Here is a 17,004-nt window from a genome sequence, read left to right as displayed (position 1 = left end):
TGGAGGGGCAGCAGGGCACCAACCAAACCTGGCCCCCAGGCTCTCAGCCTGGCGAGGTACCAGGGAGATCAGCCTCAGTCATCTCTGGGGTTATTCTTTGGGGATAAAAGAAATATGGGAAAATGTGGGCCCACATCCTCACCTTCATCTGGGAGGGGAAGGAAAGAGCTTGGCAAATAATGAAGTGCAAAAATGCTATGATGAATTGACTAGTTAAATCTGAAGAAAATAGAGCAGAGATGCTCTGGCTCAGAAATAATCTATCTGTTCATATTGCTCTAAAATGAATTTTCCTATTCGTTCAGGCTGTACATTTATTTTCAGAAAAGGGACCGTAGGAGACTCACTTTTAAATGAAATGTTTGTGTTCAGTACAAAGGTTTACAACAAGAGCTAAAAAGTGTGAGAAATGGATTGAGCAACATTATCATATGAAGCTAAAATATAATGACATCTGTTATGTGAGCATAGAATAATGTTGAAATTAGGGAAGCTTCATCAGCTTTGAATGAATAACTGATCTCCAGTGGACAGAGAGAAAACTGATTTTAATGACTGTTTAACATTTGGTGAAATAAATGTTTAATGCATTTGTTCTAAACCAGAATTAACTGCAGTGACATGTCTTTTTCACAGCTCGAGCACTGCTTCTATTCAGCTGTTTCTCTATCCTTCCTATCTCCCAAAGTCTACAGGAAGCTGGGATTTTTAGAGCTTATTATCCATTTTGAAATGACTGATAAATATATCCCTTACTACTGCTTTTGATGATGTGTCTGGTAGATTTGGCTGTGTCATGGGAAATGCAAGTACAAGATGAAGAATCCGACAAATTTGTAATGGGGTAATTGTCTTAAAACCATATTAATCCCTCTTCATCTTGAAACACTGCAGGAATTATTGTTACCTGTAGCTTTGCAATCACCTGTGTTCCATTTCTCACTGTGTATTCAAACCCACCTGCTATTTCATAATTAAAAACCTGCTTGTGGTATAAAACAGACAGATGAAGGAGACTGCCCAAAATCAGAAAAATAGTTAGAAAGGGCTGGGCATGGGGTAAGAGAAACATCCTTGAATGACCTGGGCATTGTCACCAGTTAAATCATTGTAAATGCTGACCTATTTAGGAAGCAAAGCAAAACTTTTTCCTTAATCATCAAAGAAAATTTGGGGTAAGATGTGAGCTTGTTGGAGCTGGTAAAAATTCCTTATTCTTGCCTGCACCTTGATTAAGTGCCTAGTTAATATTATGCCTTTAACCAGAGACAAATAATCAAGGTCTGCCTACCTTGGTCTACTGCAAGGTCTCTTTAATGCCTCAAGGAGCTCCCCCCGCTGTGTTTCTGCTCTTTTCCTCTGCCTGCTTTTGTGTTATTCCCTACCTGCACTCCAGGGGCAAGGGTGCTTGTGGGACAGGTGCTCCTGTATTGTTGAAGATGTTTGTCCCCTTTTACATGCTCCTTTTTGACCTTTCCCTGTTTTCCCTGCTAAAAAGATCACGTACACAATGAGCAGAGCTGTTGTAGAGCCACCTTTATGTCTGTTTAGCAAACATCCTGCCTGTTCCTGTGGTAGCAGGGCCATTTCACACACTGTCCCCAGCAGAAAAATGCAGGCAAACAAACGTGCCTGTCCTCTTCCAGGGGCTCTTGCAGGGTCTCTAACACAGAGCAGGGATGAGAACAGGAGGCAGTCCTGTGGCACAGGGCAAAGGGGCTGGCTCAGGAGGAGTGGGGTGAGAAGATGCAAAGCAGGAACCCTCTGCCAGGCAGGAGGAGAGGGATGAGCTCAGGCACTGACATGGCTTGTCCTGGCAGCCACAACTGGGGACAGCAGAAAGCAGCACAGGTTGTGAGCATCAGGTTTTGTGTCCAAGTCAAATAGGTGTTTCAATTTTTATGTTATAATTGAGATTAAAATATTTTATTTATCTGCTTGATGTTCTTGAAATGTTCTCTCCTCGATGACATTGCCAATGTAAGCACTTAAATTTTCTGGGAACAGGCCATTTAGTACCTAATACATTCTCCCCAGGGCCTGGATGGGAGTGATTTTGGCCAGTGAAATGCTTCATGCTTTAAAATGATGGCTACATGTGATAGGAAGTCTGTGCTTGTCTTCTCCATGACTGCTCAGCAGGCAGGCTGCTCCCTGGAGTACTGAGGAGTTTTTCTACCCCTCCCTACTGCCAGCAGTGGAGTTCTCTGTTATATGATGGCCTGATTTTTGACCACGTGCAGATGCTGTGAAGGGTTTGTTTGTAGCTTTGTGGCAAATGTTTTACAGGGATCTGTGACAGCAGGGACCATCTTCCTTTGTAGAGGATGAAATGAAAGTGCTCTTGTTATCAAACACACACCATGCTCTCATTGAGTGCAGGCTGCATCTGCTGGGACATCAAAAGGTGATGAGTTTGCATCAGACAAGTAAACTTGCAATTGGAATTCTCCCTCTCAAGAACCCTGCATCCCTCATGATGCAATCCTTTGGGCAAGGACTGTCATGTACTACAAGGCTGTGTAGCTTATCACAATAGGACTCTGGCTCAGCTGATGCCTCTAGATACCAACATGAAATAAATATTAATAACGTGGCAGCCTCCCTGCTTACTATATTCCTGTTTCCAGCCTCCTGATTACTGATCATCGACAGCTGGAGAAATGGATGCAAAATCATCTTCTTTCAAATAAGGCTGTGCTGAAAGTGGAAGGGAGCAAAAAAGGGCAACTGAAATAATTACAGGCATAAGGGGGCTTTGATTTGAGACAATATTAGGCAAGATAAAACCCATTTAATTCTCAGAGCAGACTAATAAACAAAAATATGATGGAAGGATGTATAATAATGAACGGCACAGAGAAGGTCAGCAGGGCCGACACTGTGTGTTTGCAGTGTATGAAAGGAATGCCCAATGAAAATTAAAGGTGACAGGCTTGAAATAGATAAGTAAGTTATTTTTATGCAGTGCAAAACTTAATCTGTAAATCTCAATTCCATAAGATGCTGTTTTGTCATGACATACCCTTAAAACAGAACTGGCGAGTTTTTTACCCACCACTCTTATTAGAGCTATTCAGTTCATTTAAAAGGATTTGATCTTCATCTTTTAGCTAGAAATCAGAGGTGGCTGTGTTTCAGGAGCAAGCAATTTGCAGCAAAAGTCTTATAAAACCTGAAGACTATATCAAGAAGAACATTTAACATTCAGAACTGTATGTCTTACCCTTTTTTCTGCTAAGAGGTGCTAGGTAGGGTAAAGGTGGGTGAGCCTTGTTGAACCATGTGTTCTGAAATGACTCTGCAGGCTCAGAAATACTGAATTCACAATTGATTTTTGTACTTTCCTTGGAATCAGCTGTCTTGAGAAAGCAAGCTCCCTGTTTTGTTATGATATGTTTTACTCATTTTATCAGAGGAGATTGTGCCTAGCTAAACCTTGTTCCTAAGTCTTCAATCTGGGGGTCAACACCATTAAAACATCTGGTGAATTTTTTTCTAGAGTGTTTGGTACTAAATTATTTGCAGTCACACAATGTCTTTGTGGCTGAGAAAATGCAAATAATGATCCAGTGATACTCATTGTAATCTAGCAGTTTATTTAACTTCATCCCATTAATACAATTAAATCTGAGGTGATGATCATTGCACTGGGCACTTGGTAAGGCAGAAAGTTTGCCTTCTCAGACAGGTTTTGGATGGATGCAATAAAACAGAATCCTTTCTGTCTGGAGATTTCTGATGCAGTCCATTTTTAAACCAGTAAAGAACATGGTCCTCTGGCTTATTTTGAGTGAAGAATCTAACTGCAATACTAGTGGAGTGCTTACTTCTAAAGCTATTACAGATATAATTTTTGGTCAGTGCAATGTGTTCAGTCCCATTGAAACCTTTGAATGGAAAGCTATTTTTTTTAGCTTTTACTTTCTTTTTTTAAGGGGGAGATAGTCCCACAGGTGCTTAGGAAAAGAAAAGGACCAGATCAGGAGGAGGAAGGTAAAATGTCAGATATCTCAACCAATCCTTCTCAGTACCAAACATGGACATCTACTGAATACAGAAGGCAACAGAAATAATTCTGGTCTTTGTTTTGCAAACAGCTAGTTTACACAGGGGAGGAGCCAGGGAGTTCAATGTGCTGACATTTTTGGCCATTTAAATTTTCAAATGCAGCTGAACAGTGAATTTTGATAATTGGTCTCACTAACATTCTTACTAAATACAAATTAAGTCATTCAAAGGACTTGGGTTTGCACCTAATTATTAAAATCACTGAATTGAAAACCAGTTTTCACTCACAGTTTTGAACCTTTTGCTACACATGAGTCATGTCACCCAGAAAAGCCATCCCACAGAGTATTCATCTAATCCATCTGGTAGTACAAATAGAGGAGGGACTCAAAATAACAAGAAAATTGTTTACGTTTCTGAATAGGATATGAAATGACTTTCTTGACTCTTTATAGCAGCTCAAACATTTACACAAACTTGTTAAGCTGCTTAGAGAGAGGATTATTTGTGCAGGTAATGCTTCTTTCAGTAAGTTAAGCTCTAAGGAAAGCAGATGCTTGACTTCAAGAAATTTGGAGAAATTGCCTCTGGGAGAAATTTAAATAAATTAATAGAGAACTTCTGCTCTCCTTCCTTCTCTGTCTTTATTTTAGACAAATTATTCCCTCTCTGTCAAGATGGGTCTGTGCAATACTCACAAGGAAGTTAGTTAATTATGTAAAGCTGCACCAGGTAAATGTTATTTACAGATGGCTAAAAAACTTTGTATTACACTCATTTGCCAAGAATAATCTCCCTCATTTCACAGTTGATGGAGAGGCGTTTTTAATTGTCATAAAGGTAAGCTACAGATTGTATTCTCCTGCATATTTTTACCCATTTTGTCTGTTGTCTTTCTTAGCATTTTTTAATTGTAGCCCTGCAGGCACTGTGCACATAATTGAAGTAACCAATCTGTTTTTGTTTATCTGTGTTTTCCATTAATTAGATATGTGGAATCTAAATTTCCTGCTGCAAAACACGAGGTGACATGCTAAGGGACCAAATCTGCTTTTCCTCACCAGGCTGGACTGCTGGTGTTGGAGAAGATATTTCCAGAGCAGGAGCACAGCAGTGTTTGTAGCCTGGGCTGGACAGGGAGTGGAGGGTGAGCAAGGGGCTCTGGAAAGGACTGGAGGAGGGATGTGAGAGGCCCCAGCCTTCCCTTGGGAGTGAGGCTGAGCCTTCCTGTACCCTGTGTTTGCTGCAGGCTGGGTGTTCACGTCCAAGGACACGAGGAAGCTGCAGCCTTGGCCCTGGGCAGAGTGAAATGGTGCCCCAGGAATTTCACCTCCTGCCTGAGCAGGGCTCACAGCAGTGCTGATGTGGCTCCTGGATACTTTTCTGTAGCCAATTTCCTTTTCCCCACACTGCTCACTGCTGACACAGCGGCTCAAATAGTCACTTTTATAAATAACCAAGATGCACCCCCTAATCTGACCCATGGCAGCACAGGTAAGACCTGAAGGTGCTGCTATTTGTTCATCTCAGTGGTTCTCAGAGACAATTTTATTTAGAAATGGCCCAGCTCTGCAGTGCTCACATATTCAAAACAGGCTAGTGATCAGCTGTCAGCTTTAGCCAAGAACTGAAGAATTTGCCGGGAGTGAAGTTCCTGGGAAGAAGTTGAAGTGATCTTCGTGTAACAGGCAAAGGCACACTATTTTCAGCCTGCCCACAAATGACCACTAATAAGAGAGGGAATAGCCTCAGTTCTGGGTGTGCAGAATGGCAGGTACATGGAGAATTCCATAAAGGAATGGGTCAGTAAATACAAAGCTCTAATGTAAATCCAGAGGCAGCCATCAGGGAAAATCTTTGGAGCTAAAAGCAACTTATTGCTGTTTTTTGAGGTTCTGCTGACACTTTGTTATGGATTGACAACATTTTGCTATGTGCTTTGTGAGCTCAGGGTTTGCTGGTTTTTACTCAAAAGGATAAATAAGTGGTTCTTTGCAGCTAATGGCCTCTTTTGCCTATATATATCTGCCATAATTCCACCAAAATCCTGTCAGAGCCTCCCTGATGTCAGACTGGCCTTGTACACACATTAATGACTTATCAAGTACTAACTCCCTGCCCAGCCCACACCTTTTCCCTCTTGCCTCCCCTCTGCTGCTCAGTCATTTTTCTTTGCTTGTTGCTTGCCTGCAGTGATGGGTGCGTGCCCTTTTCCTCACTTGGAGTCTGGCAGTAAATAATTTGTCTGCTTTTTTTTTTTTTCTTTTTACATTCTGGAGCAGCTGCTCTGATTATTTTGAAGCAGAAAAAAGACCAATAAATGGGGAGAATCCTGAAGGTAAGTACTTCAGTGAGGACTTAATGTCAAGGTACGGTACACATAGAAGCTTTTACAGGGACTATTTAAAAACTGTTATCTGCTGTATATTTTAAAGGCAAGACATAATTCAGACATCTGATTGACTGCCCTTGAACGCTGATTTTTGCTCTAAGACTTTCATTTTTCAGAAACCTTGATTTAAAAACTTTTTGAAGGCATCATATACTGCATTCATCACTCTTAGTGGATTCCTTCTGCTGCCTTAGCTGCACCAGCTTTGTGGGGACAATATGGCAGAAGGAGGAATGTTAAGCTCTGACAGAGGAGAAGTGGAAAAGTCACCTCTGTAAATTCTGGATTGCTTAAGAATTGTCTTCCCTCTTCACTTGGAAGTACAAGAGGTGCCCCTGGCTCTGGGCAGTTCAATGGAAGCTGCACACTGGAGGTTTGATGGAGGTGAAGGCTGGAGCATGAGCAATATGTGCCTGCGTGGAGAGGAGATGTCTGTGTACTTCCTTCCGCCTGTTTTCTGACAAGGAATAATTTTACTCCAAACAGAAATTAAGCAAGTAGTTTCAGCATGCATGTTTTGTTTCCTTTAAGACAGGGTATAGCTGTAATGTGCTCTGCATTTCCTAGTACTGGCATTTTTACATAGGTAAGAAGTATTCAAGTCTGAAATACACTTAACAACTTCTTACAGAAACTCAAGCCAATTTTAGACTATTACCATGTTATCTCAAGCCAAAAGCATTGGCAATCAAAGGTGTTTTTAAAGCCATTAGCTCCAGTTTCATTGACTTGTTTTAGTTTTTTCTCTTTGATAACATGTTGTTTTTGAGGAAATGAAATCACAGACAGTTTGGAGAGCAGGACTGGCTCAGGCATAGTGAGAAAAACCATAACACCACTGTTTAGTCTTTGAGTCTGAAATTAAGTCATATCCCTTTATTTCCATAAATGTTTCTCTTCACAGATATACTGGGAGAGGGTAATTCAGTGCCTTGAAATGTATGGACAACTGAGGATGACAAAGCCTGAAAAAATGTACTGAAAAGAGTTTATTACCAGGCATTAAAACAGGTAAAGGTGTAAAAAACGTATTTTTGCTACCAAAAATGTATTTGACTGCTACCAATATATTGGACTTCCTTCCCTTCCTTCCCTTCCCTTCCTTCCCTTCCTTCCCTTCCTTCCCTTCCTTCCTTCCTTCCTTCCTTCCTTCCTTCCTTCCTTCCTTCCTTCCTTCCTTCCTTCCTTCCTTCCTTCCTTCCTTCCTTCCTTCCTTCCTTCCTTCCTTCCTTCCTTCCTTCCTTCCTCCCTCCCTCCCTCCCTCCCTCCCTCCCATCCATCTCGTTTATATAGGACATGCTCACTGATGCTCAAAGAAACACTGACACCAGAATTGAATTACTGATGGGCTGAATTGGAGGACCACTTGAACAGGTCGTGCTGGAGCAGCTTGCCAGTGAATGGGTGGATGTGCAGGTGTGCAAGTGCAGAGCACCTTGATCTTGCCAAATGTATTTCTTGTGTGCACCCCTAGAAAAACAAAGCCATGTCTTTTCTGCCAAATACTCTGCTGCATAAAAGCTCGAGGATCTTTACCCTCATGGTGAAGTGAGGGCTTGAGAAGGGGTCTTGGCACAGGAGCCCCTTTGCCATGCTCTCAGAGGGATGTGCTCAGAGGAGCCAAGCCAGGCTCCTGCAGCTCCTGGTTCCAGCCCTCCACACCTGGAGCTTGGCAGGAGCTGCCGTGGCCGGGAGCTGTGCTGGGGGCTCAGCATGGCTCGCTGAACCTGCCTGGCACTCCCTGGCAGCCCTTGTGGGTGTGACCCTTGTGAGGCATAAGTGGGAACAGGAAATTCTTCCTTTCTACATGGCAGGCCAGCCTGGTGCTTCTGCTTGAGTCAAAACCCAGATGTCTTGTTGGGAAGCAAAAGAATCAGGCTGTAGAATTTAACCTTGAACTTTACGTTTTAGTAATGGAGCTGGTCAACTTGAAAAAGAGACCTTTGTTCAGTATGGGATTGAGGTATGTAGGTTTAATACACAATTTATCTTTCTGTGAACAAGGATGTAAACAGCACTTAAAGTTGATCATTATTATTTTTACCACATACCTCCCTTGACCTGAAACTCCATTTCATTTTCATCTGAAACAACATTTTTCTTCTCCTTTTGTCACACGACCTGGAAAATCCATTATTCAACCAAATATAAGCTATCCCAAATACGTGTAACTTCTGTCCAGAAAAGTAATTTAGGCTTTTATGCCATCAGTCCAGAGTTTCAGACCATTTGTGGTACTCTTCCTTTCATACTTATGATTTGCTCTGTTCTGAAGCCTGAAATATGATAACGTGGGCAAAACAGAAATGCAAAATAGGACAATTTTTACAACCAGATTTAAAACTTCTGTTTTGTGCTACAAACAAAAAGAAGTAAAAAAAGTGTGCTGTATTAATTTCTTCTTTTCTAGAAGCAACAGCAAAAAATGGGGAGGGGAAAAGAAATCTGTAACAGAAAAACATAGATCAACATCAGTATTTGTTGATTTCTAGGCTTTATTTCCTTTCAGTTTTTAAACTAGGATTTTCAAACCATTCACTTGGAGAAATTTGCATTTTATGTGAACCAAATGTGATGAGATTCTAGGTAACTTACCTCTTTTTCCTCAGTTTGTGGCATCTAAAACCAAGCGTGCTTGTCATCGTCTCAGTAATTTCTCATCATTGAAGTTAAAATATAATCTAAGTTTGCACCAAATGAGCTATTCCAAGATGAGTTTGCCAAACTCTGTATTGCTGTGGGATTTCTGCAGTTATGATTAGATGCAAACAAAAATGATCTCTGGAATACCAGTGAATGCAACATTGATTAGCTTCTCTCAATCCTACAAGAGGCTAGGAGAAGCACAACTTGCATTTTGTCTCTGTGTCTCTGCCAAGCACAGTTGTGCTGGCAGATCAGCACAATGAAAAGGGGATGAAGGGAGGAGAAGAAGGACCTGATGGAGGACTTTTATATTACTAGGTGCTGATGTGCTTTAGGATGTTGGTACTCGCCAGAAGTCTCAGAACTGATGAACTGATTGTGTAGCTGCATCCCATCCAGAGGACACAAATCACCAGTACAAGAGTTCGTGTGTGCTTTTACTCCCCCCATGTTTTTTTAGCTGATTATTCGTTCTCCCACCAAAACGTGAAATAAACAGGCAAAGGCAGCATTTGTCTTAGTCTTGCCTGAGAAATTCCCAATGGCAAATACAAGCATATTTCCACTATCTATCAGTGGATTTTACATTTCTGCTCCACAAACTATTCTGCACATGAAAAAAGCTCCCCATTTGAGCAGTTTCCTTAGCAAGGCTGTTTGTTTAAGGCTGTTTGCTGGATTAAGGCAAAATTAGGATTTGTGTCTGATTTTAATTAATCCCAAACAGTGATTCCCTTTCTGCTGTTGGCCAGTGAAGAGAAACAGGTAAATAGTCAATATGTTATATCTTTTTGCTCTTTTACAGAAATATAATGTCTACTGCAGGAAGATGTTACCTGTGCTGTAAAGCTGTCGTGTTTTTCTTTGGGGAAGGAAATTCTTATTTTCTCATCCATATTCCTATGCAGAGCAGTTATTCTTCTTACACTCTGTACATGCAAAATGTTTAATAATTTTATCTTCAGCTTTCAAGCATAAAAGTGAGAAACTTACCCTATTCCAAACTTAACTACTTGTGTATGTTGTTAGTTTCAAATAAGATTACTGCTTGGAAGATACTGCGTTTATCTTTCACTTGAAATAACCCAGGAGAATGTCAGATGCAAAATGAATTTTGAAATCTTGGCATTTACTGCTGCTTTATACTCTGTGTGTGCAACTTCAGTCAACCGCAGTGACATTATTGTGTGAGTCCCTCCAGCTGAAGGGAATTGGCACTCTATTAACAATCCCTCTTTGCAGAGCTGAATGGGAAATATGTTACTACTCAGGTCTGTGTTTGTCTTCTGAAAAGTGGTGATCAGAATCATGGCTGCTACCAGCCAGGCAGGATTCTTTCCTTGTCAGTTTATTCCTTCCTGTATCTAATCCCTCATCCAGCAGTATCCAGCTGTTGATGTCCTCCTCATTCCCTTCACAACAGGCACTGTGTTTTGGCTTTTGTCCCATGTAAACACAGCCCTGCCAAGTCCCTCTGTGATGAGCTCCCTTCCGTGCTCTGCTGCTGCAGCATCAGCATCTCCCCTCCTCCTGGCTCAGTGCTTCCACCTCTCCCTGCTCCAGGGATGTGGGTGCTGCTGGCAGAGCACAGGGCCCTGGGCAGCAGGACACAGAGGGGCTGGAGGTGGTGGAGGCAGCCTGGGTGATGTCCTGGAGACCTGCAGACCTGCAGCTTTCAGCTGGGCTGAGGCAGGCTGGATCCTTGTGCCCAACTGCAATGGAGTTATCTATCAGCTTTGCATCACTGCTGAAATGAATGCCTGGGAAGAGCTGATGGTGTTTCCACAGATGGACTTAGCTTTCAGCCTTATTTCTTCTTGCTTATGGTGGTCATCACAGGGTGTCTTCTGAGCAGAAGCCTACACACACACATGCATAGTTTTCATGTGTGGCCATATTTCCCAGAAATCAGACCTGAATCTCTGCTGCTATATATGAAAGACTAGACATAAAGTCAATAAATGTGACTCTACACAGCTGTAAATCCTCTCATCCTATCATCTTCCCATTCAGGCAAGAAATGTGTGAGAATTATGTAGACTCAGAAGCAGAGGTTCATGGCAAAGCTGGGGCTCTCCTGATCATAGCATAGAGGATGGCCCCTTCTGGAAGTAGCTGTGTTAGTTGTAGGGTTCATAAGGGCAACTCACATCCCCTAAATGACCTTCTTCCTGCTGGAGGCTGCTCACTGTACCCCAGCAAGCTGCTCACGTGGAAGCTCTTTAATTTCTGCTGTGAAAAGTCAAACCAGACCTTTCCTATTTGACTGAAAAGGAACAGAGTGCCACACACTAAAGCAACAGATCCATCAGTCCTTAGGAGGTGAAAAAAGAGCAGCTGGGAAAGCAGCCTCAGCTGGTGGCTGTCTGATGAGGATGTTTGGCTACAATCTAATTGTAATGAATGTGGGTGAGTCCACACATAGATTGATTAAAATTGATTAAGAAAGTCTACCTGACTCTTTCAAAGCTAACTGAAGTCAGTGGAAAACAATCCTTTCCCCTGAATTCTCTGATATTGACTTAAAGCTTTAGAATACCCTGTCATGAAATAATTTGGTTGGCAGAAGAAACAGAGAAATTTAGTAAATCAAGGACTGGAGAACTAAATTTGAAATGATGCATTTGGTTCCTGGCTCTTCACAGATTTACTGCTTGGCATTGCTCACTGGTGTTATTGGTCATCCTTTCCTAGTATGGCAGATATGACAGTGAGAATAATTCTCTCTCCCATTTTTATCGAGGTCAACTCTCTCTTCTTTCGGTGTGTCTACAACACAGTGCACTTGGGAGGTCTTAGCTGGGGTCCCTGTCCTGCTTTACCAGACTTGAAAAAACAACAACAACAACAAAAGAGGTCAGAAACAAAGGCCAAAGCAGGTCTCTTTACTTCTTTAGTTGTACATCAGAAACAGCTTGGTGCATGGCAGGCTGCTCCTACAGTTCCTCTGAAGGCTGATCTCTTCTGCTCTGTATTCAACTCCACAAATACCACATTCCTCTTTGCCTTCCTACATTATTTTCTGCAATAGGCTGATAAAACATCAGAATAAGGGAAACAAAGTTACTTTAAAAAATAAATTATCAGTCAGTGTTATGTTCCCCTCTTTTTTAATGAATAATATTCATACAGTGACCGTAATAATTGTTTTTTGACTTGGTATAAAATGCTGAAGAATGTCTAGTGATACCACTTTATCTATGCATTTAATGTTCAAGTATAATTCCAAAATATTGATAAATACAGCTTCACCTAACTGTATGTTTCAAAGTTCATGGGATGTTTTATTTCTAAGCTTTAAATTTTTAATTCAACTAAAAAGTGACTTTAGTAAGTGACTTGCTATATAACGAAAAAAATAGCACTCTTACACTGCAATCATGCTGGGAGAAGTGAAAGAGTAGCTGAAGTGTCAGAGGTTATGAATTGCAGCAAAGGTATCAGTGTCTTGGTGAGGTCTGTGTCACCTGGAGAAGCGAGGTCTCCTGTCAACATTTTGTCTCTTTCAAATTAGTTAAAAGAATTAAACAGGCAGTACAATGTTTATTGATCTTTGTCACATTCCTGCTCTACAATAATTTTGCTCATTTACTATATGTAAGAATACCTTGAATGTGCCTGAGTCCTCCCCACATCTGGGACTGGGAAAAGTCACCATGTTTTGTTGTTCTTGGCCTTGCAGGTCAACGTGGCTGAACATTGTCTCCTTGAGCCTACAGAGGCTTTAAAGGATGGTTATACTCAGAGAAATGCCTAAAAACGCTGCTACTTTTGTTATCCTTGTGTGGTATCTAGTTCAGATTTGCTTTGTCTGTAGGTAACGAGACAATGTCTCTAATTATCAGCTCTGCATATGTGATAAAGACCCAAAAGCAGAGCCGAGTGTTTTCTTGACTTTGACATCAATAATTGCAAAGATGCTGATGCACAGCTGAGGTGAGCAGTGTGCAATTGAGCAGGATCTGGCTTTTCTCATCTGTTCTGCTTGAGGGCAGGGTGCTGAAGGGATGCTGATTTCAATGGTGAGGGTCTCCTAAGGAAGATACTTTTCTGTGGCTGGCTGGTGTTTAGGTTTTAAGTTTCTCACTGCTGTGTTGCTCAGTGTTTGCAGCTTTTCAATGGTCCTGTGCAGATCGCATGCCCTGTGACACAGCACCACTCAGGCCTAGCAGTGGCACTGTAAAGTCCTAAAGTGCCACTTACAGAAATTTGTCCCATGATTTTTCTGCCTGTATCTCAGTTGCCTGACAAAACTGTGTCCTCCTCTGAATCTGAGCAAAATGCAGTAGATTATAGTCTACATGGAACTATTCCAAGATATTTAAAAGTGAATAAAAAGCAGCACAGGGAAACTAAAAATAACACTACCATTCTGTGGAAAGCATGAATGTGCCATGACAGAAGCAGAGTTAGGGAGGAGAAACTTAGCCTGGTCCAGTTCATGGCAATCTGATTAAATTGATGCAAATGATGGTGTGAAAATGCGAAGCGGGTTTGAAAGCGGCTTCTCCGTTCGGCGCAGATGCTGTAACCCCTGGGGCGAGCTGTCCCTCTGTCCGCAGTGAAGCCTCTGTGAGTTGTGCGGGCAGCCCGAGGCCAGGGCAGCACTGCCCGGGGCAGGGGCGGAAGGGCCCCGGGTGATGCTCCAAGTGTCAGCGTTCGCCTGCGACCCTCGGGGAGCCGCGGCCCTCGCTCTAGTGTGCGCTGCCACCGTGCACTACCCCCGGCGGGAGCAGTTCAGTGCCGCCCGCTCCGATCCGCGCCGCGCCAGATCCCCCGGTAAGGCACCGACCCCTCCTCAGCCTTTTGCTGCCGCTCCATCCATCCAAGCCCTCTCTTGGCCACATCTTCTGCAGAGACCGGAGCCACGTGCGCGGCCGCACGGGTCCTTGCCAGTGCGTCCCCCGCGGGCGCCTGACGGGGCTCTGGGGCTGTTTCGCGCTCCGCGGGCGCGGTGCGGGCGGTGCCGCGGGGCGGTCCCGGGGCCGCGGCCGTGCCGGGCCGGGGCTGCAGGGCCGAGGCGCGGCCGCCAGGGGGCGCTGCTGCTCGCGCGGCGCGGGGCGGGCGGGCGCACCTGGCGCGCGGGGTCCCGGGTCCCGGCCCGCCCCACGGACACGGACCGGGACCGGGACCGGGACCGGACCGGACCGGACCGGACCGGACCGGACCGCCCCGCCGGCCGCCGCTCCGGGGGGACGCCCGCAGCCCGCCGGCATGGAGCCGTAGATGGGAGCTGCTGTGGAGGTGAGTCCTGCGCGCGGCGCTTCTCGCGGCAGTTCTCTTTTTTCATTAAAAAAAAAGAAAAAGAAAAAAAAATCCCTCGGAAAAGGAAAAGTTTTTTCCCTCCTCGTGCCGCCGCGCGCGGGAAGGGACCGAGCTGCGGCTGCTGCTTCATCCCTCCCGGAGCTCCGCGGCGGGCGGAGGGACCCCGGGGTCCCGCTGGTGCCGCGGCGCTCCCGAGGGCTCCGGGCAGGGACCGCCGCAGCTCCGGCTCTCCGTCCCGGTGCCGCTGTCTCGGAGCGGATGCTCGGGGCCGCATCCGTCCGTAGCGACGCGGCCGCTCCGCCGCTCCCCGGACCGAGCCCTGCTGCTGTTGGAGGCGCCGGGAATGTTTTCTGTCACGAAGCGGGGGGGTCTCGGTTGGTACCGAGGGTCTCTCATCCTCGCGAACATGTGTGGGGCTTCCCGGGAAAAGTGTTACTGCCGGGGATTCAAAATAAAAACGCTACAGCAGCTGCCTTTTGGGATGATGCAGCGCGGTGGAGTCTGTTGAAGTGGTGCCGGTGCTTTGGAGTCTTGGCTGCTCTGAGTTACCGTGGTGGGTGTTAAAGAATGGGACTTCAAACCTCTGCCTCTGAAAGTTCCGTGACAATAAAGCTGCTCTGGTTTCCTTTGGACTCTGATGGAAATCTGCTGAACGGCACCAAACATTTCTGAAATGGCTTGGATTCAGCGGCTGTTTTCAGAAAGCCTGTCCCTGGACTGCTGTCTCTGCTAGAATTCAAAGAATGAAAAGTTTCTGGTGGAAAATGCTGTAAGCTGCGGTTTCTCAGAGTTATAGTAAGGTTTGTGTACTTTTGGCAATTTCTATGCCTGTTGGGTTAACGCTCTAACTTGGGTTTGTACCGTGAGGGAAAACCCATTGTGGCAGGAGCCAGCACTTCGGCAGTGTTTATAGTCTCTGCTATGTACTCTGAGTTTTTACCCTGATTATTTGAAAAACAATAACATATTTTTAGCGTCTGTGTAAGGTTTGTGGATGTTACAATATTACCACCAGAGTGCAGGTAGATTTGAGGTTTTTCAGGGGATTGTTAGTGGTGGGGCAGGCGAGGTGAGCTGCTGTGGGCTCTGGAGCGGGAAGGGCTGCGGGGAAGGGCAGCTCCACGGTGCCCAGGCGCTGTGTGAGTGTGCGGCTGTTGCATTCACGCCCGAGACAGGCTCTCATTCGCCCTAAACGCTTCCCGTCCGTGCCGAAAAGGGGACGTTGATTCTCATCGGGGTTAAAGCTGTGCAGCTGCGTGCCTTTCTGTGGTGTCCGTGAGAGCAGGTGAATGCCTGCCCTGCTCCTGAGGAGCGCACGGGAAGGAGGTTCCCTCCGGAGGCAGGAGCGGGCCAGCCCTGATGGGGACATGGTGTCTGAAAAGCTTTGCTCGTGCCGGACCCGAGGCAGGCGGTAAGTCCGGGGAGGAAGCTGAGCGAGACAAGCGCTTGCTTTGCAATAGAGTGACTGCAGAGGAGACAGTGGGGCACGCAGGGCTTTGGGATTCTGGGCTCCCTAAGCCAGCGGGCTGTGATGCATGTGCAGTGAGCACGAGAAGCGAGAGTTGTGGCAGTTCACCGAGGCACAGGCAGTGGTCTTCAGGGCGAGCCCGTGATTCATCAGGGGCTGTAACTGGCCATGTGCAGGGTGGCTTTCTGAGGAATTACTGCGGTTTGCATCCTTCTGAGGATGTTTCTCTGGGCACAGGAGACCTCTTGCAGTGGGAGGACGGGGCTTGGGCCGACCTCCCTGCAGAGTGCCGGTGTTGCTAGGCAGCAGCTTGCACCTCCAGCGTGCTCCAGATCCGAGTCTGCGAGGGGATTCCTTCCTCTCCTGAACTAAAGCTTGCTAGCTGGTGACCAAGGCTGGAAAGCACATCTCCTGTGGGCGTGGGTGTGCATGCACTTCTTGCTCGCTCCTGGGTATGGGGGAGGGGTGGTCAGCTGGGAAGGTTCAGGGTTGTTAGCTGACAGAAAGACTTATTTATACTCACCCACCTATGTGGGCTGCAGGTGAGCACAGGAGAGAGAGATGAATCTTTGAATGTTCCATTTGTAAGGCTTAAGAGTTCTCTGCAGAGCACCTTTTTCCTTGCACAGTACCTGGAAGCTCATTGGAGTTTTCTCTTCAACTTGTGTGGTGATTGATGCTTTAGCAGTTAAATGGGAAGGGGAGGGAAAAGGGAGGGAGGAAGACCAGGTGTGCCACATTAATGCACTTAGCCAGCATGAGTCAATTTTAGTGGCTGCCACACAACTGTTGGAGCCTCAGTGCACGAATGGCATCAGCCAGCGCTGTCTGAACTGCTCTGTATCTCACAGAGCAATGGAAAGCCTTTTAATTTTCAGAGCTGCCAGTCTGGTGGCTGCACTTTGAAGCAGTGCAGTAGCTGAAGCTGTTGTAAACTAGCAGGAGTGGGACTGACCACTCTCCAAACAGAAGTCAGATCAAAGAAGAGCCTGAAATGGTCAGGAGGGTTTCATAGACTGGTGTGGTGAAGGTGAGCTCAGCAGAAGGGCTGTTCTTGGGGCACAGATCACTTCTGATCAGGCAGGAATTGGTGGTGTGGGAGAAGGAGGAGGAAGATTCCCAGTTTGATGGATGCTGGAAGCTTGGGCCTCAGAAGAAGTTGGACTTGGCAGTCTTGAGCCTGGATGGGGCTGCAGAGGAGTGTGGAAGTGGAGGCAGGTAG

At 45.3% G+C, this 17,004-nt stretch overlaps 1 protein-coding gene across 6 annotated transcripts in view; it reads left to right on the top strand.

Annotated features, from left to right (window-relative positions):
• The first annotated feature begins 6,212 nt into the window (after positions 1-6,212).
• Positions 6,213-17,004, top strand: part of IL1RAPL2 (interleukin 1 receptor accessory protein like 2) — a 364,841-nt gene continuing 354,049 nt past the window's right edge. For 2 of the 6 annotated variants that reach the window (XM_068204779.1, XM_068204769.1), the window contains exon 1: positions 14,193-14,293. The gene's annotated coding sequence lies outside the window, so the exon portion shown is untranslated. Of the gene's footprint in view, positions 6,350-6,519; positions 6,901-7,307; positions 7,415-14,192; positions 14,294-14,611; positions 15,115-15,691; positions 15,726-16,977; positions 17,001-17,004 lie in introns of those variants that run through there. The other 4 variants (XM_068204770.1, XM_068204771.1, XM_068204772.1 and 1 more) reach the window with 4 other exon arrangements.

Source organism: Anomalospiza imberbis, chromosome 14 (assembly GCF_031753505.1).
Source record: "Anomalospiza imberbis isolate Cuckoo-Finch-1a 21T00152 chromosome 14, ASM3175350v1, whole genome shotgun sequence".
Taxonomy (NCBI): domain Eukaryota; kingdom Metazoa; phylum Chordata; class Aves; order Passeriformes; family Viduidae; genus Anomalospiza; species Anomalospiza imberbis.
Note: the sequence above shows the minus strand (reverse complement) of the source record. Positions and strands in the feature narration are given on the sequence as shown.